A 19951-nucleotide genomic window follows, 5' to 3' on the forward strand; every position below is an offset into this window, starting at 1 on the left:
GCCACGGGGGCGGGCTGTCTCCGTTTACCTGCCAATCCAGAGGCTCTTCGGGGACGCGAGGGGCGGGGTTGACGTGGGGCGCCAAGGCTTAAACGCGACGAGTAGGCGGGCGCAGGGAGGAGCCGTGACTGGGGGAGCGGTGAGTGACGGAATGAATTGCCCAGTACCAGGAGGGGTTGGGCTGCCTGAGCCAATAGGAAGTCTGGGAGGCGGGCCAGGACTGCAGCAAGTTCGGTTGCGCGGAGACCGCAGCTGTTCCCTGTCAGTGGAGGCAGCGGCTTCAGAGGCGGCGGCGGCGGCGGCGATCTGCGGCGTCGGGGCGGAGGTGAGTGTCCGCGGCGCTGCGCACCTTCCTCTTCCTGCGGCGGGTCGGAGCGGGTGGGCGTGCACCGGCGCCTCCGTCAGGGACGCTTATGTAAGGGTCGCGCGCAAAGGCGACGCGGGCTTCGCGAGTGACGGCTGGAGGAGACGGCGGCGGCGGCGGGCGGCGGGCGGCGCGAGAGGCGACGCGGCACGACGTGCGCCGTCCCTCCCCCTCCCGCCGGGGACCCGGCCCGCGTGGACCCACGTCGTGCGGCGACCCCCGACCCCGGTCCTCCCCCCGCCCCGCCCCGCTCCCGCGCTGCGCCGCGTCCCGCCCTCGCGGTGGCCGCCGGCCCCGGGGCGTTCGTCAGGCTCCCCGGCCCGGTCTGCAGATGTAGAAACTGACGCGCGGGGCCCTAACCTGCCCCACAGCCGGGCCCTGAGGGCCGGAGCCCGGAGGCAGTGAGAGTCGGGCACCCTGGTGGTCCCCCGCACGCAGGCTGTGGGGAGCCCGGGGCGTTGAGGGGAGGGGTGTCCTTGTTCCCGGAGGATGCTCCACGCAGCCTCCCTGTCACATGTTAGTCCAGGTGCCCCGAAGCAGGGACTCGTCCCAGGTTGGTCGAGCCCGTTATTTCTACAGCTGGCTGGCGCCCGCTCGCTCGCTCGCTCGCTCGCTCTTCTCTCTCTTTCCTTTCTTGTTTCAGTTAATGAAGTTGATTCAGCAAGGCTCTTCCTGGGCAAGGAGTCAGGATCCTTGGCTTTTAGGACCTGCCCTGCAGGTTCCTCTCAGCATGAATTACCCTGTGTACTTTGTACAAACTGTTTTACTTTTAGAAAGCTCTTTCCTCATCTCAAACTGCGGAATTAAGCCAAGTTCTTGGCAGCTTTGACATAGTGTGTGTGGGAGGGGGTGGGGGGATCTGTCTGTACTGAGACTTGAACTCAGGGCCTGTCCCTTAGCGCTCTGCCCCTTGAGCCACAGCTCCAACTCCATTTCTGGCCTTTGGGTGGTTAATTGGAGACAGCGTCTCATGGACTTTCCTACCTGGGTTAGCTTGGAACTGTGATCCTCAGATTTCAGTCTTGTAAGTAGTTAAGATTACAGAGGTAAGCACTGGTGCCTGGCACCTTTGACATTCTTTTAAAAAAAAAAAAGATTACATTTTCATTTTATTAGATAAGCCAGGGCTTATTATTCACATCATGCAGCTGAGAAAACAGGTTCCAAAAAGTGGCAACACTTGCTCCATCACTAAGTCCCCAGAGTCAGCCATGTGCCTTCCCTCTTACCCAGTGCCACCAGCAGCCTTGGCTGGCCTCTCTCTTGTCACCCTTTTCCTGTATATAAGGCAAATACTTGTGCCTGGCGGGCTTGTGTTGAGCTTTGCACTCACAACTTTCTGTTTATCTACTCTTCATCATAATTCTTGAACTCTTAATCATATTCTCTTGTACATTTACTATTTGCAGAGACTACACTGGTTGCTGACAGATGACCCAAGTGATGAGGTTAAGCCTTTGTCTTAAAATTACCAACAAATTGGTTGGAGGAGGAAAAATGAAACCTAAGCCACAAATGGACATAGCACAGGTGTTTGTAGAGAGCAGGTGAAGGCAGGGTACAGTCCAGAGGAGGAAAGGAAGTTTAGTGGAGTTCAGTAAAGTCCCCAGAAGCAGGACAGACCACATATAAAAGCCTGGGAGAAGAGAAATGAACTAGCCCAGGCTAGAAGGGGATGGATCTGAGCAGGCTTCATGGAAGAATTGTGTGGCAAATCTCTTTGAGATGCTGTTGGCAGTGAAGCAAGAGTAAGTCCTGGAAGGTGGAAGGAGAATAGGGAGGAAATTTCTCAGTGAATGTGGATGTAAGAAATCTGGTTGGCTACTGGGTAGAAGAGGTAACCAGGTGAGAGTAGTGTTTGCAGGTAAGTCAGTGAAGAAGCGAGACTGGATCTAAAGATAGTCAGGTGTTTGGCTTGACTGTGAAGGTCTATGCAGTTGACCTAAACTATAGGTTGTATCCATTTGTGTTCTGGTAAGTGCTTTAAGAACAGCTATCCCTTTTTCCATTTTGGTGCTGGGGATTGAACCCAGCGCCTTGAGCTAAGCATGCCTTTGCCACCGAACTATACTGTGGCCTGTTCTTTTGTTTCTTAATGGTTGTCCTGTGCTCTGCCCTTAGGGCTCTGCTCACTGTGGTTGCTTAATGTTAAGGTAGGTTACCCCAGTGAACCCTTCTCCTTGTCTCTCCTTACAGAAGCCTGCTGCATGCAGCCTGGTTGAGCTAATTAGCTGTGCTAATTCTATCTCTTAAGATTTCCCAGTGAGAAAGTTGTCCTGGTGGCCCATGTCTGGCCTCTTCTGCCTTTGATGTAGTAAGTCAGGCTGCTGCCTAATTTGTGGCCTGCTCCTTGCTTTCATCCTGTCTCCCTTCCAATACCCAGGCCATGTGCTGGGTGTCTGTTCCCCTAACGTGCTCAGGAGGCCCTGAAACGAATGATAGGGCTGGACCTCAGACCCATGTCTATAGCATTCCACGCAATAGTTGTCTGCATCTCTCTTTGCTGGGTCCTGAGTTCCTCACACAGCACTGGGGACAAGTTAGAAATGGCTCAAATTGATAACCAGGAAGGTGAGACAGGATAGAAATGGAGAAGGAACGGTCAGCAGCAAAGGCCCCTGGTGAATTTGGGAGGAATTCCTATCTCTCCCGAGCATCTTCTGTGTGAACTGGATGCCTTTTATTCAAATGTGTTGTGGAAGATAATTTGGATTTTTTTTGGGGGGGCTGCCTCCTAATATCCACCCTAGTGGGGTTCCCCCCAGTACTAGGGATCAAACTTAGGACATCTGCTGCTAGGCAAATTACCATTGAGCCATCCTCCTAGTTCTTTTGCTCTTAGTTTTCTAGGTAGAGCTTGGTGCTCTTGGGTAGTCTGGCCTCAGATTGCTATCCTTCTGCTTAGCCTCTCCATTGCTGAGATCACAGGCATGTGTCATGATGTCTGACTCAACCTTTATTTAAAAATTTTTTTCAGTGCTGGGGGATTGAATCTAGGATCTTGGATATACTAGACAAATGCTTTACCACTGAGTCCCATCCCAAAATCTTTATTCTGAATGAGCCCTACTCTTTGTATTGCGGAAGTACCAGGCTGTGGCTAATTTCTTATTCAGAGACAGCCATCATAGAAGGAGGATGTGGTGCTTGCTTCCTACTGAAACCTCACCTGGGCCTAACTGAAGATTACTCATTGCTTTGTTTTACCTGTCTTCTAACATCAGCCATTGATATTTGGACAGAGGAGGAGGGACAGATAGTGGAAAATGGAAACTGATAAAGAATATTTCATTTCCTCTTATTTAATTGCAAGCTTGCCTCAGCCTGGCATGCAGGACTCTATAGTCTTTTCTTCCATTGACCTTTTAGGCTGCTTCTGCTGCTTTAGTTCCCCATGAGACTGTTCACTGTTCCCCGTAAACTTGGGTCTTACTCACCTCCACTTTTGGTGACTTGTTTCCTGCAGAGCCCGACTTCTTATCTTGCCCTGTTAAAATTATTTATTTTTTAAGACTTAGGGCTTGACTGTATTAAACATTGCCAAATCTATTAGTTGGATGGGCACTCTCTTTTAATAGTGAAGATAAATAATAATTTATTGTTGTTAAAAAAAGTCAGCCTGAACGCACTCTATGTCTCACATGTGCACGGAGAATGCATAGAGTCACAAGGCTAGTGAATGGCATGGCTGGAATTGGCCCTGGGCTCACTGCTTGGATGCCTATCAGGTGTCATCTGTCTCAAAATTGGCCCCAGGAACTTAATTTGCTTTTTGGCACTTTTTGGGCAGAGCCTGTGTCTTCTAACACAGATCTTTGTGCAAGGTGTGCACTCAATAAATATTTGATTGAATGAGTGCTCCTAGTCATTGAATTTCAGCCTTGACATAATGTATTGGTTTTCTGTGACCATGGACTCAATCCCTTTGACAGCTTGCTGGTCTCTTTCCATTTGGTGTTTATTGACTGGCCCCTTCAGCTGTCTCACAGCTGTCTTGCAGATTGAAAAGAAGCAATCTGTAAACTCCAAAAAGTGGTCAAACACCGTGGGCCCCTGTGTGGCAGAACTTGGGGTGTTCTCTTAGGCATGGCAGGATGGGGTTCTTCAGGAAATCTCAGGGCTCTGAGGAAAAGGCTGGGGAGCCAGAGACATCTCAGATAACACAAGTCAGTTTCTTATTAGTGTCATGTTGCATCCTGAGATAGAAACCAGAGTCCAAGAAACAGGAGCACAGGTAGTGATGGAGGATTAGAGGCAGCAGCAAAGAGAAAGTGCATCTGGGCCAAATGAGGTGGGCAGGAAGAGCAAGTACTTGAGATAAAACAAGAACTTTCTGGAACTTTTTGTTCTTGTGTATTGGTTTTGGACAAGGGTTGGACTTAATGTTTATTGCCACCTATACTAGTCAAAGTCAGAATGTGTCCTTTGTTAACACAAAGACACTCCTAAGAGCCTGTGAAGTGGGCATTGTTTCTGTTCCCATTTTACAGATGAGGAACCAGGCAGAGCAACAAGGTTTGGGGCCCAGGTAACTGGACAATGAAGCTTGTTATATCCCCATGTCCTCCATGGCCACATATGAGCTAGAAGCCTGCAAGCAGTTATTCCTCAGTTCTGACTCCTAGAATCTTTAGGAACTACTCAGATAAATGAGACTATTTTATTTTTTCTTTAGATAGCATCTTTCCTCTGAAGAGACCCACAGAACACTAAAAGGTAAGTCCTGTGTCTTCATCTAGATCAGTGGGTTGCTGGGGGACATTGCCAGCAGTGGCAATGCACACAGAAGTCCTGGCATGGCTGGTCAGTACAAAAGGCATGCTCTGAGTTTTGAAATCTTCCCTTTAGCTTGGTCTCTGCATTTTCTTGGTTTTCACAGGAAAGTAACATCTGACTCCCTACTAGTCCCAGTTGGCAGCTGGCCAGCAGTAGCAGGCAGCCCTACTTGTGGAAGGATGTGGCTTGGGAAGCTGGGTCGGAAGAGGGCAGTGAGGCTCGACCTACCCTAGGGCTGGGGGAGGTGAGGGGACTTAAGGAAGCAGGCATCTGGGATGTGAGAGGTGGCTCAGCCAGCTCGTTTATTGTACACACTTGGTGTCTGTTTCCTGCCTCTTCCACTCACAGTGGCAAGGAGGTAAAGATGCAATTGTCCTTTATTCCTCTGGTGCCCAGACTGCTGACGTGTACGTGTGTGTGTCCGCACGTGTGTGTGCATGCACTTGTGCACCGGATTTGGGACTTAAACTCAAGGCATGGGCTCTGTCTCTGAGATTTTTGACTACAGGCTAATGTATAACCTATTGCTTTAAGATTTCTCCTAATGTCCTTCTCCCCAAATTCAGAGGCCTGGGAAATGCAATTATGCAAGGGCCTAGAGCCTATCTGACACCCAGTCCTATCTCCTACACATCTCAAAGAACAGCCTGGCCAGATGTTGTCCTGATTTTAGGACACAGTGATACTCTTCCATGTTTCTCAGCTAGGTGCCCTGGGACTTTGTAGTTCAACTTTTTCTAGAGCTCATGTCCAGTGTGAAGTGGGGAATTCCTTCGTATAGGAATTTTTCTTGTATTCTATCCATTATGTAGGGATTTTCCTCAGGGTGCCTTTTATAATCTAGGAAGTTCCCCCCGCCGCAATGCTGGGCTTGAGCTCAGGGCCTGGGCACTGTCCTTGGGCTTTCTTGCTCAAGGCTAGCCCTCTACTACTTTGAGCCACAGCATCACTTCCAGTTTTCTGGTGGTTAATTGTAGATGAATCTCACAGATTTTCCTGCCTGGGCTGGCTGCAAACCATGATCCTCATCTCAGGTTCCTGAGTAGTTAGGATTATAGGTGTGAGCCACCAGCACCTGGCAGGGCCTCACATTCTTGTTTAGCCACTTCTTCCTTTTTTTTTTTTTTTCCTTTCTGGTTAATTGGAGTGTCTTGGACTTTTTTGCCTACATTGACTTTGAATCTTGATCTTCAGACTGAGCTTGCTCTTTCTTTCTTTCTTTTCTTTCTTTTTTTGGGGGGGGGGGGTCATAGGGTTTGAACTTAGCCTGGTACTGTCCCTGAGCTCTTGAGCTCAAGGCGACATACAGCCCTGCCCTTGAGCCAAGCCCCATTTCCTTTCATAGAGGTTAATTGGAGATGAGAGTCTCAGGTCCTTTTGTGCCCGGGGTGGCTTTGAGCCTTGATCCTCAGATCTCAGCCTCCTGAGTAGCTAGGATTATAGGCTGAGCTTTCTAAGTAGATAGGATTACAGGTGTGAGACACCAAGGCCCTGGAAGGGAAATTTAATCCCCAAGAAGATTCCATTTCTCCCAGGTCATCTGGTTTCTCTTCAATTCAGCTCATCAGTTCCCAAGGCCCTGCTGATTCTCCTGAGCTTTCCTTAGTTACAGTAACCAAGGCTCTGTCATCTTGGTGGGGGGATGCTCCCCCCTCTGTAGCTTTCTCATGTGTAATCTCAGAGGGAGGTGGATGTGGGCTGTTGTTATTGTTAAGTGCTCCCCCAGAAGGCAGAACCCCTGGTCCTTCCAGCCCATCTCAGCCACATCTCTTCTATTATGTCTTTGTCCTGGGCTATCAGGAAACTGGCTAATACCACTAGCTGTGTGGGGAATGGGCCAAGCTCCTAGGGCTGCTTCTCTGTTGACCCACATGCGACATGGCATCTGAGGCTGCGGAAAATTCCGTGTCCTGGCTATGCTGAGTCATGCTTAGAGTCTGAAATGTGTGGGTGCCCCTTTTTCCTGTCTGTCTCTGGCCAGCCCAGGGACTGGGAGGTCAGCACTTAGGTGGCAAGATGGTATGCTGCTCATTCTTACCCTCTGCTCTCCTTCTACCTGAGAACTTTCCTTTAGCCATGTGCTGTGCATTAACATGAAGAGGATTCATAGTAAACGATTAATTATATTATTTGTTCTGGGAATCATTCCTGTCATACAGATGAGGAAACTGACAGTCTGAGAGCCCAAGAGGGTGAATTTTGGGTGACCTGTGAGTGGCATGTCTGGGTGGGGTTCTAGATGACACACCCCACCCTTGCCCTTGAGTAATAAAGACTATTCAGGAATACTTTGGAGGCTGGGAGTTTGGCCTAGTGGTAGAGTGCTTGCCTAGCACGCACCAAGACCCAGGTTTGATTCCTCAGTACCACATACATAGAAAAAAGCTGGAAGTGGTGCTGTGGCTCAAGTGGTAGAGCTCTAGCCTTGAGAAAGCTCAAGGACAGTGCTCAGGCCCTGAGCTCAAGCCAAGGACTGGCAAAAAGAAAAGAATATTTTGACCAGAAAAAGTTGATTTTCAATTTGTGAAAGTTGAAAATTCAAAAATTGGCCAGGAGTGTGACCTAATAGTACAATGCACAAAGCATGGACAAAACCCTGGGTTCTGTTCTGTGGTACCACATACACTGAAAAAACCCAGAAGTGGTTCAAGTAGGACGCTAGCCTTGAGAAAGCTCAAGGATAGTGCCCAAGGCTCTGAGTTCAAGCCCCAAGACTGACTAAAAAAAAAATTCAAAAAATCCAATTCTTTCTTATTTATTTATTTATTTCATCATTTCATCAGTGGTGGGACTTTAACTCTGGGCTTGGGTGCTGTTCCTGAGCTCTTCAGCTCAAAGCTACTATCCTACCCCTTGAGCCACAGCACCACTTCTGGCTTTTTCTGAGTATGTGTATTGAGGAATCAGACCCAGGGCTTTGTGCATGCTAGGCAAGCCTTCTGCCATTAGGCTGTGCTCCTGGCCTAGTTCTTCCTTTTAAGGGTTGGATTTTTAAGTTAATCTTAAGAATAATCTCCAAATCTTTCCATTTTATTTATTTATTTTTTATTTTTATTTATTTATTTTTGCCAGTCCTGGGATTGAGCTCAGGGCCTGAGCACTGTCCTTGGACTTTCTCAAGGCTAGAGCTCTACCACTTGAGCCTCAGCACCACTTCCGGCTTTTTGCTATGTATGTGGGGTACCGAGGAATTGAACCCAGTTCTTTGTGCATGCTAAGCAAGCACTCTACCACTAGGCCAATCTCCCAGCCCCATCCATTTTATTTATATTCTAGAACGTTTTAACAATCACTTCAAAGGGCCTTTTGATTAATGCTCTCTTTGAACACCTAATTAGACTAATTTGAATTTTTAAATTGAATTTATAAATTGCATTTACTGTCTTTTAATTATTTTAATACCTTTTCCAATTGCTTATAAATTATATAATTCCTATAATAAATTAAGCTGATTCTCAATTTTTCTCTGTCCTGCTTTATATTTCATTTCTAAAGCAACTTTACTGAGGTGTATGTTATTTACATAATAAACTGCCTATACTTCTGTATAATTTGGTAAGTTTTGTCAAATGTATATACTTAGAAAAACATCACCGCAGTCTAGACAGTAAACACACTGGGTACCTCTTTCCGTTCTGCGTCCCTTATTCCCAGATAACCATTAAACTGCTTCTACTTACTATGAATCAGTTTGCATTTTTGGGAATTTTCCATGAATGGGTTCATACAGTATGTATTGTTTTGTCTAGTTTTTTTTTTTAACTCTTGTTGTTGAGTATTCCATTACGTGACTATGGCACAGTTTATCTGTTCACCTGTTATTATCATATATCTTAGCTGCTTTCCTTTCCTGGCAATTATAAAGTTGTGAATGTGTGTATACAAGTCTTTGTATAGACATAGGTCTGTCTTTCTTTCCTCTTTCTTTCTTTCTTTCTTTCTTTCTTTCTTTCTTTCTTTCTTTCTTTCTTTCTTTCTTTCTTTCTTTCTTTCTTTCGTCCTGGGGTATGAACTCAGGACCTGCGTGCTGTCCCTGATCTTTTTTTTGCTCAAGGCTTGTACTCTACTACTGAGTCACAGCACCACTCCTGGTTTTCTGTTGGTTAATTGGAGATGACTCTTACACACTTTCCTGCCCATGCTGGCTTTGAACTAATTCTCCGATCTCGATCTCATCTCTTGAATAGCTGGGATTATAGGCTTGAACCTCCAGCACCCAGCCTATTTTCTTTTCTTGAGGGCAAACTCCTAGTGACTCCTGCTGGAGTGGCTAGGTCATGTAATTGAATGTAACTGAAACTGCAGTTAAAATTGCCAAACTTTTTTTGTTGTTGTTTTTGTACTGGGGTTTGAAACCAGGGCCTTGTGCTTGCTAAGCAGGCATTCTACCTTTTTAGCTATGCCCTCAGCTCCAAGCCTTTTTCAAGTGGATATACTGTTTTATGGTCCTACCTACAGCATATGAGAGTTCAGTACCTATCTGTCTTCCTCAGCACTGAGTATGGTCAGCCTTTTTGACTAGCTATTTAAGATTTATAGTGGTATATCGCTGTGGTTTCAGTTTTGGTTTTCCTAGTGACTAAAGATACTACTTTTCATGTGCTTATTTACTATCTGCCAATACCGATTTAAAACTTGGTAAAATTCCTACCAAAATCCCAAATCTAGTTATATATTTTAATGGGAATCGGCCATTCCCCCCCACCTTCACCCTACTTTAGTGTTGGGGATTGAATCCAGGGCCTTGAATTTCATGAGCAGGTGTTCTACCACTTGAGTTCCTCTAATTGGAATCTTCAAACTGATTTGTGGCAGAATGATAGAAGGGATGACACTGATAAAGATACATTGTATACATAATTGACATGCTGAATGGATAATATTTATGCCATATTTCAAAATAAGAATAATTTAAAAAACTTTTGTTACTGACCAATTTAAACATTAAAGTATACAGTGTAACAGATGTGGCTGGTTCATTAGTGACAGAGTGTTTGCCTACCATGTGCAAAGTCTTGGAATTAATTCCCTGCACTAGGAGCAGGGAGTAAAAGATACTAAGTTTATTTCAAAGGAGAGAGGGCTGGGAATGGAACCAAGTATTTTATACATGCTAGCACATGCTCTACACTGAGCTTCAAATATTCCCTAATTCACAGATTTTTCTCCTTTTTTTGTCCAAGGCCAAGACTTGAACTTGTTACCTGACACTTTCACCCATTGGCTGGCACTCTACCAACTCAGTACTGGAGTTTGAACCAGAGCTGTGTTCTTACTAGGCAGATGGCCTACCGCTTGAGCACTGTAGTTTGTCTTTTTTTTTTCTTTTTGCTGGTACTGGGGTTTTAACTCAGTGCCTGGCCTGTTTATCTTGCTTTCTTGGCTGGTACTCTACCATTTAAACCAGGCTTCCTCTAGCCCAGCATTGCCCTATTTTGGAGATAGAGTCTTATGGACTTTTCTGTCTGGGCTGGCTTGGAACCATGATCTCTCAGACCTTAACCTCCTGAGTAGCTAGAATTATGTGTGTGAGCTATTGGTGCCCAACTGTGTCAGTTATTTGGGCTTGGACCTTGACTTTTCCTGTTGATATTTATTGCACAGTTGGGATGAGAAATATGTGTGCCACCATATGTAATTTTTTATTGATTGGGATCAAATTTCACAGAAGGAAGAAAAAAGAGAGAATTCATCATTCAGTCTACCTGGAAACTACTAAGTAGTAGGATTTCAAGTGTAAGCCACAATATTCAACTATAGATTTTATTTTATTTTTTTGTCAGTCCTCAGCTCCTTGAGCTCCAGCTCAGTTTTTTTGTCCCAGGCTGGCACTCTACCAGTTGAGTCATACCACCAGTCTGTCTTTTTTTGTTGTTGTTGGTTGTGGGGCTTGAACTCTGGGCCTGGGCACTGTCCCTGAGCTCTTTAGCTCAAGGCTACCACCCTACCCCTGGAGCCACAGTGCCACTTCCTGTTTTCTAGTGGTTAACTGGAGATAAGAGTCTCACTGATTTTATTGCCTGGGTTGGCTCTGAACTGCAATCCTCAGATCTCAGCTTTCTGAGGAGCTAGGATTACAGGCCACTGCACCTGGCCCATTGTATCATTTTCTTTCTTTCTTTTTTTTTTTTTTTGCCAGTCCTGGCCTTGAGCTCAGGGCCTGAACACTGTCATTGGGCTTTCTCAAGGCTAGAGCTCTACCACTTGAGCCATAGCACCATTTCTAGCTTTTTCTTTTTCTTTTTTGCCAGTCCTGGCCTTGAGCTCAGGGTCTGAGCACTGTCCTTGGACTTTCTCAAGGCTAGAGCTCTTCCACTTGAGCCTCAGCACCACTTCCGGCTTTTTTTTTTCTATGTATGTGGTACCGAGGAATCAAACCTGGGTCTTCGTGCATGCTAGGTGAGCACTCTACCACGAGGCCAAACTCCCAGCCCTTATTGTGTCATTTTTAACTGTCTAATGCTATGCCCCAAATACATTCATGTTGTACAATCATCACTCCCTTATCTATCTCAAAAACTCTTTTCATCTTGCAAGACTAACATTCTACAGCCATTAAAATAATTCTTCATTTCCTGATTACCTCAGTCCCTGGGCATCCCTCTTCCACTTTTTTTTTTTTTTTTTTTTTTGCCAGTCCTGGGCATGACCTCAGGGCCTGAGCTCTCTCCCTGGATTTTCTCAAGGCTAGGGCTCTACCACTTAAGCCACAGCACCACTTCTGGCTTTTTTTCTATGTATGTGGTACCAAGTAATCAAACCTGGGTCTTCGTGCATGCCAGGCAAGCACTCTACCACTAGGCCAAACTCCCGGCCCCCCTCATCCACTTTTTGTCTGTGCTTTTGACTGCTCTAGATGCTTCTAAATGTAATCATGAAATATTTGTCCTTTTGCAACTCGCTTATTTCACTCAGAGAAATGTCTTCATGGTTTACCATACTATAAGCATTTGCCAGAATTTTCCTTGTTTGGACATTTGTTTCTATTTTTTAGCTGTTGTGAATAATGTTACTGTGAATGTAGGTGCTTAACTTTCTCTCCCATACTCTGCTTTACTTCCTTGGGTCTGTACCTAGAGCTGTATCATGTGGCAATATTATTTTAATTATTTTGAGGAGCCACTATATTGTTTTCCATTGCAGCTGCATTATTTTACACCATCACTAGCAATATACAAAGACTTAATTTTCTCTACATATCCTGTCCAACACTTTATTTATTTATTTTTTTGACACATTTTTTAAAATTGTAATTAGTAAAAGGGTTACATGATATTTGCCAGATAGAAGGTGCATTAATTCACGTACATTGATACCCTTTTACGTGTCTTGGTACCCATTTCCCTCTCCCCCCCCCCCCCCCCCCCGGTCCAACACTTTAAAAATTACTTAATTTATTAATTTATTTTGCCAGTACTGGAGCTTAGATTCAGGGTTTTGAGCGCTTGTCTTTTCCAGGTCACAGCTGGTTACTCATCACTTGAGCCATGGCTTACTTCTAGCATTTTTTTTTTTTTTTGTGGGTCATGTGGTTTGAACTAGGCCTGGGCACTGTCCTTGTGCTCTTCAGCTCAAGGCTACATGGTGCTTGAACGAGGCCTGGGCTCTTTAGTGCAAGGCTACCACCCTACCCTGGAGCCAAGCCCCACTTCCCGTTTTCTAGAAGTTAATTGGAGATAAGAGTCTCAGGCCCTTTTGTGCTTGGGCTGGCTTTGAACCTTGATCCTCAGATCTCAGCCCCCTGAGTAGCTAGGATGACAGGTGTGAGCTATTTCCAGCATTTTGCTGCTTGCTTGGAGATGAGTCTCAGAGATTTTTCTGCCCAGATGTCTGGACTGATTCTCTAATTATAGCTTGCTGAGTAGCTAGAGTTATAGATGTGAGCCACCTGCTCTTGGCTTTTCCTCTCTCCTTCCCTTCCTTCCCTTCCCTTCCTTCCCTTCCTTCCCTTCCTTCCCTTCCTTCCCTTCCCTTCTTTCCCTTCCTTCCCTTCCCTTCCCTTCCTTCCCTTCCCTTCCTTCCCTTCCTTCCCTTCCTTCCCTTCCTTCCCTTCCCTTCCTTCCCTTCCTTCCCTTCCCTTCCTTCCCTTCCTTCCCTTCCCTTCCTTCCCTTCCCTTCCTTCCCTTCCTTCCCTTCCTTCCCTTCCTTCCCTTCCTTCCCTTTCCCTTTCCCTTTCCCTTTCCCTTTCCCTTTCCCTTTCCCTTCCTTCCTTCCTTCCTTCCTTCCTTCCTTCCTTCCTTCCTTCCTTCCTTCCCTCCCTCCCTGCTTCCTCTCCCTCTCCCCTTCCCTATTCCCCTCCCCCTCTCTCTCCTTCTCCCCCCCCACTTATCAGTCTTGGGGCTCTAATTCAGGGTTTGGGTGCTGTTCCACTGTTCCTGAGCTTTTTTGCTAAAGAGCTCTACCTTGAGCCATAGCATCACTTCTGGTTTCTTGGTGATTGATTGGAGATAAATCTCAGGAACTGCAATTTCCAGATCTTAGCCTCCTGAATAGCTAGGACTACAGGCATGAGCTACTAGTTCCTGGCCTTGCTTTATCGTTTTTTGTTTTTGCTAGTCCCAGAGCTTGAACTCAGGGCCTAAGCACTATCCATAGGCTTTCTCAAGGCTAGAGCTCTACCACTTGAGCCTCAGCACCACTTCTGGCTTTTTCTATGAATATGGTACTGAGGAATCAAACCCCGGTCTTCATGCATGCTAGGCAAGCACTCTACCACTAGGCCACACTCCTGGCCCTTTTTTATTTTTTTATTAGCATATATTATGTTTTGTTGTGATATTTCAATGCATATACAAAGTGTCCTGGTGAAATTCATCTCTTCTATCCCTATTTTCTGCCTCTGTGTGTGTGTATGTGCGAGAGAGAGAGAGAGAGAGAGAGAGAGAGAGAGAGAGAGAGAGAGAGAGAGAGAGAGAGAGCGAGAGCGAGCACACGAGTACGCACGTACATGAGCACTCAGGGCCAGGGCACTCTACTTGAGGGTTTTTTTGTTGTTGATGATGTTGTTTACTTAAGTCTAATACTCTAGCACTTGAGCCACAGCTTCATTTTTGGTGCTTGGCTTTGCTTGCTTGCTTGCTTTGTCTTTTCTTCCTTCCTTCCTTCCTTCCTTCCTTCCTCCCTCCCTCCCTCCCTCCCTCCCTCCCCCTCCCTCCCTCTCTCTCTCTCTCTCTCTCTCTCTTTCTTTCTTTCTTTCTTGTCCTGGGCTTGAATTCAAGGCCTGAGCATTGTCTTTAGGCATTCTCAAGGTTAGAGCTCTTCCACTTGAGCCACTTCTGGCTTTTTTTATGCATGTTGCACTGAGGAATGGAACCCAGGTCTTCGTGCATGGTAGGCAAGTACTTTACCAGTAGGCCAAACTCCCAGTCCACTTTTGGCTTTTTTTGGTAGTTAATTAGACATAAGAGTCTCATGGACTTTCCTGCCTGTGCTGGCTTTGAACCAAGATTTTTAAATCTCAGACTCCTGAGTAGCTAGGATGATAGGTGTGAGCCACTGACCTTGGCTTTTCTGCTTTTATAATAGTAGCTATCTTCATGGATGAGAGGTGTTATCTCAGTGTAGATTTGGTTTGTGCTTCCTTAACAATTATGTTGAGAATTTTTTATGTTCTTACTGTCTTTCTTCTTTAGAGAAATGTCCATTTAAATCCTTTGCTCGTTTTGAACTGGGTTGTTTAGGGATTTTTATTGTACAGTTGTAGGAGTTCTCTAATCTAGTTAGTAATCTCTTGTCATATGTATTATTTGTAAATATTGTTTCCTATTCTATAGGGTGCTTTTTACCTGGTAAAAAGCTTTTTTGTTTTGTTTTGGTCAGTCATGGGGCATGAGCTGGAGACATGAACATTGTCCTTGGGCTTTCTCAAGGCTAGAGCTCTACCACTTAAGCCACAACACCACTTCCAGCTTTTTCTGTTTGTGATACTGAGGAATTGAACCTGGGTCTTCATGCATGCTGGGCAAGTACTCTATCACTCCCAGCCCCTAGTATAAAGCTTTTAATGAACAAAAATTTAAAACTAAAAAAATTAAAACTGTTACGGAAAAATTTTAATGAAAAAGTAAACCTATTATGTAGTAATATATTTTTAAAACTTTTATTTCACTATTGGTAATTTCTTACTATGTCTCCAATTAATCTCATTTTCTTTCCATGTAACCAGCAAAAGGTCAAAGTGGAAGCATGGCTCAAGTAGTAGAATGCCAGCCATGAGTGGAAAAAGTCAAGTGAGAGCTTCAGGTCCTGAGTTCAAGCACTGGTATCAGTACCCAAAACAAAAACAACAAAACTAGTCTCTTTTCACCTGGGATTCTGTGTTCATTCCTCCAGTCATGAAGGAGCACTGTGTGATAAGTAGTATACGTCCTCCAGGCTGGACTCTGTGGATTCAGGCCCATTAGCACCTGGTCATGATTCTTTTTTTTTTTTTTTTTTTGCCAGTCCTGGGCTTGAGCTCAGGGCCTGAGCACTATCCTTGGGCTTTCTCAAGGCTAGAGCTCTACCACTTGAGCCACAGCACCACTTCTGGCTTTTTTTTTGGTATGTATGTGGTACCGAGGAATCGAACACGGGTCTTTGTGCATGCTAGGCAAGTACTTTAACCACTAGGCCAAACTCCCGGCCCCCTGGTCATGATTCTTTAAGTAATACAGTTCCCCTGGTCAGGATTCTCTAAGTAATACCTTATGCCAACTATTTACATAGAATTTAGATTGTACTAGGCATTATAAGTAACCTTGCGGTAATTTAAAGTATACAGGATGGTAAGTGTGGCTGCACATCTGCTATTTTATATTAGGGCTTCACCATCTACAGATTTTGACATCTGAGAGGGGGTTATATGTTCTAGAATGAAGCTCCCTATCCAGGGTTGACTAATATTAAATATGGTAGTGGTGTTACTGAGACAGCTTCTCCTTGTCCTCCAGGCTAGGATATTAAGTGGTACGAAGTGCAGAGATGAACCCTAAAGGGCAGAACATTTGACCTAATTCCAGTTCTAGAAATATAATGGGATAGGCACACATATAAGATTGCTCCTATCAGTGTTATTATGCAGAAAATGGGAAATTGCCAAAATGTACATAGGGGAGGGTTGCTACACATGTGATCTGTTCAGTGTCCTAGACAGCCTTTAAAAATAGCTCTTGTACCCTAATCAAACTGTCATTCCACATTTACTACCCCAAAAAAGATTTATGATGTCTTCACATAAAAAAGATAGAAGGGCCAGGAGCCTGGCTTAGTGGTAGAGTGCTTGCCTAGCATGCACAAAGCCCTGGGTTTGATTCCTTAGAACCACATAAACAGAAAAAACTGGAAGTGGTGCTGTGGCTCAAGTGGTAGAACACTAGCCTTGAGAAAGCTCAAGGATAGTGCCCAGGACTGGTAAAACAAACAAACAAAGATATAAAACTGAATAGCATCTCATTTTTGGCTACTTTAAAATACGAAGCCAAACATTTATTTGGCATGCTGGAATTACAACATTGTGTTTAACTTTTTCTTTGCCGTGTATTTCAGTTGAGTGTTGTGGTGAGGATTGAACCCAGGGCTTCACATGTCCAAGGCAAATGCTTTACCAATGAGCTGGATCCCCAGCCTGTGTGTTTTGTTTTGTCTTTATGGAAACAAGGCCAGCCTATCTAACTCCTGATCCTCTAGCCACCCGAGTGCTGAGACTACAGGTCAGCGCCATCGGGCACATCTTCCCATTCCTTTTTTTTTTTTTCGGTCTGTCCTGGGGCTTGAACTTTGGGTGTGGGCATTGTCCCTGAGCTCTTTAGCTCGAGGCTAATGCCTTACCCCTTGAGCCACAGCGCTGCTTCTGGTTTTCTAGTTTTTAATTGGAGATATGAGTCTCATGGACCTTAGACTTTAGTGCCCAGGCTGTCTTTGACCCATGATCTTCAGATCCCAGCCTCCTGAGTAGCTAGGAGTACAGGTATGAGCCACTGTGCCCAGCTTCCATTTTTTAGTTGTAAGTAAGCAACTGCATTTTAACACACCACTTGGGGCTTTAAATAGAATGTAGGACACTTAGCCATTAGAAATTCTGCTGTTTTGCTCTTCAGTCAAAGAAATGATGGTGATGGTAATGATGATGGTGGTGGTCATCGTTACCCTAGTGGTCCTGGTCCTGGGGCTTGCACTCAGGGTCTAGGCACTGTCCCTGAGCTTTTTGCTCAAGGCTATTGCTCTGCCACTTAAGCCACAGCTTTACTTCTGGCTGTGTTGATTGTTAATTGGAGATAAGAATCAAACAGGTTTCTTGCTTGATCTGGCCTCCTGAGTAGTTAAGATTACAGGTGTGAGCCACTAGCACATGACTCAAAGAGATTATTTATTATTATCATTATTAGTAGTAGTAGTATTAGTATTAGTAGTAGTAGTAGTAGTAGTAGTAGTAGTAGTAGTAGTTGTTGGTGGTAGTTGTGGTGGTCAGTCGTGGGACTTGAACTCTGGGCTTGGGCACTGTTCCTGAGCTCTTCAGCTCAAGGCTAACACTTATTACTTGAGCCACAGTGCCACTTCCAGTTTTCTGGTGGTTATTTGGAGATAAGAGTCTCATGGACTTTGAATCACAATCATCAGATCTCAACCTCCTAAGTAGCTAGGATTACAGGTGTGAGCCACCAGTGCCCAGCCTCAAAGAGATTATTATATTTTATTTTATTTTATTTTATTATAGGTCATGGGGCTTGAACTTAGGCCTGGGCTCTGTCCCTGAGCTCTTCAGCTCAAAGCTACTGCCCTACCCCTTGAGCCACAGCACCACTTCTGGTTTTCTAGTGGTTAATTGGAGATGAGTCTTTAGTACCCAGGCTGGCTAGATCCTCAGGCGTGAGCCATCATGCCCAGCTCAAAAGAGATTATTTTTGAGAATGAAAATCTTCCTAAATGTCATATGAGATACAGCTTCCTGAGGAATAGAAACGTAAGGACTTCTTTAAGGCTGTTCCAGCTGGGAGCCCATGATTCCCATCTAGCTACTCAGGAGGCTGGGATCTGATGATTTCAATTTGAGGCCAACTTGGACAGTAAAGTTCATAAGACTCTAATCTTCAGTTAATGGCTGGAAATGGAGCTATGACTGAAATGATAGAGCACTAGCCTTGTGCAAAAAAAAAAATCTTAGGAACAGCTCTTATTCTCTGAGTTAAAATTCTCAGTCTCGCTGGCCCTGGTGGCTCATGCCTATTATCCCAGCTACTAAGGATGATGAGCTCTGAGGATCATGGTTCAAAGCCAGCCCTGGCAGGAAAGTCTGTGAGATTCTTTTTTTTTTTTTTTAACCAGTACTGGGGCTTGAACTTAGGGCCTGAGCACTGTCCTTGGGCTTTTTCCTCAAGGGTAGCACTCTGTCACTTGAGCCACAGCACCATTTCTGGCTTATTTTTTCTATATATGTGGTAACGAGGAATTGAACCCGAGTCTTCATGCATGCACTCTACCACTAGGCCAAACTCCTAGTCCAAGTCTATGAGATTCTTATCTCCAATTAATGACCAGAAAACTGAGAGTGATGCTGTGGCTTCAAGTGGTAGAACACGAGCCTTGAATTGAAGAGCTCAGGGACAGTACCCAGGCCCAGAGTTCAAACTCCATGACTGACAAAAAGGAAAAAAAGAAAAGAAAGGGGCAAAAAAACCCCTAAGTCTGGCATTAAACACACACACACACACACACACACACACACACACACACACACACAACTTTCTACATAGAAGAAACAAGATCTGGTAAAAATGATTTAAACAGGTTTTTTTTCCATATAATTTTTATTGTAATTAATAGAAGGGTTACATTAGGTTTTTTTAAAATAATTTTGTAAATTAACCAAAAGGTTAACAGTACACTAAATGGATAAAAAATACTCATTTTGATCTTAGCAAAAATTACAAACAAGTCAGGCACCAGTGGCTCCTGCCTGAAATCCTAGCTGTTCAGGAAGCTGAGACCTGAAGACTGTGAATCAAAGTAATCACAGTCAGGAAAGTACGAGAGACTTGTTTTTAGAGTCCTGAGGCTTAAACTCAGTCCCGGATACTGTCTGTGAGCTTTTTGCTCAAGGCTAGTGACCTATCAACTTGAGCCACAGCTCCACTTTTGGCTTTTTGATGCCTAATTGGAGATAAGAACCTCATGAACTTTGCTTAAAGGCTAGCTAAGAAGCATGATCCTGAGATCTCAGCCCCCTGAGTAGCTAGGCCATTGAGGCCCTGCTAAGAGTTATTTATTCATTTATTTATTTATTTTTGATCTGTGAACAGGACTCAGACTTGCTGATTCTCATTTTTTTTTTTTCCCTCACTGGCTGGCACTCTACCACCTGAGTCATGCTCCCAACTCTGTAAAACTTTTATCTCCAATTAAGCACTGCTTCCCCACCCCCCCCAAAATGTCAGAAGTGGAGCTGTGACTCAAGCAGTAAAGCATTAGCTATGAGCCCAGATGTTAGACTGCATAAAAAAGACTTTAATTCAATTATTTCAAATATGTCTAAAGAACTAAAAGAATATGAAAACTTGGGCTGGGAGTTTGGCCTAGTGGTTAAAGTGTTTGCCTAGCATGCATGAAGACCCGGGTTCGATTCCTCAGTACCACATACATAGAAAAAAGCCGGAAGTGGTGCTGAGGCTCAAGTGGTAGAGCTCTAGCCTTGAGAAAGTCCAAGGACAGTGCTCAGGCCCTGAGCTCAAGCCCAGGACTGGCAAAAAAAAAGAATATGAAAATTTGATGTGCCTCACCAAATAGAGGTTACTTACCAACAAGCAAGAAAGAATTGAGTGCCAAAGGGTTAGCTGG

At 44.8% G+C, this 19951-nt stretch overlaps 1 protein-coding gene across 1 annotated transcript in view; it reads left to right on the top strand.

Annotated features, from left to right (window-relative positions):
- The first annotated feature begins 232 nt into the window (after positions 1–232).
- Positions 233–19951, top strand: part of Pc (pyruvate carboxylase) — a 105955-nt gene continuing 86236 nt past the window's right edge. The window contains exons 1-2 of the mRNA XM_090347290.1: positions 233–325; positions 5040–5080. The gene's annotated coding sequence lies outside the window, so the exon portion shown is untranslated. The remainder of the gene's footprint in view (positions 326–5039; positions 5081–19951) is intronic.

Source organism: Megascapheus bottae, chromosome 16 (genome assembly GCF_031878675.1).
Source record: "Megascapheus bottae isolate mThoBot1 chromosome 16, mThoBot2.hap1, whole genome shotgun sequence".
Lineage (NCBI taxonomy): Eukaryota > Metazoa > Chordata > Mammalia > Rodentia > Geomyidae > Megascapheus > Megascapheus bottae.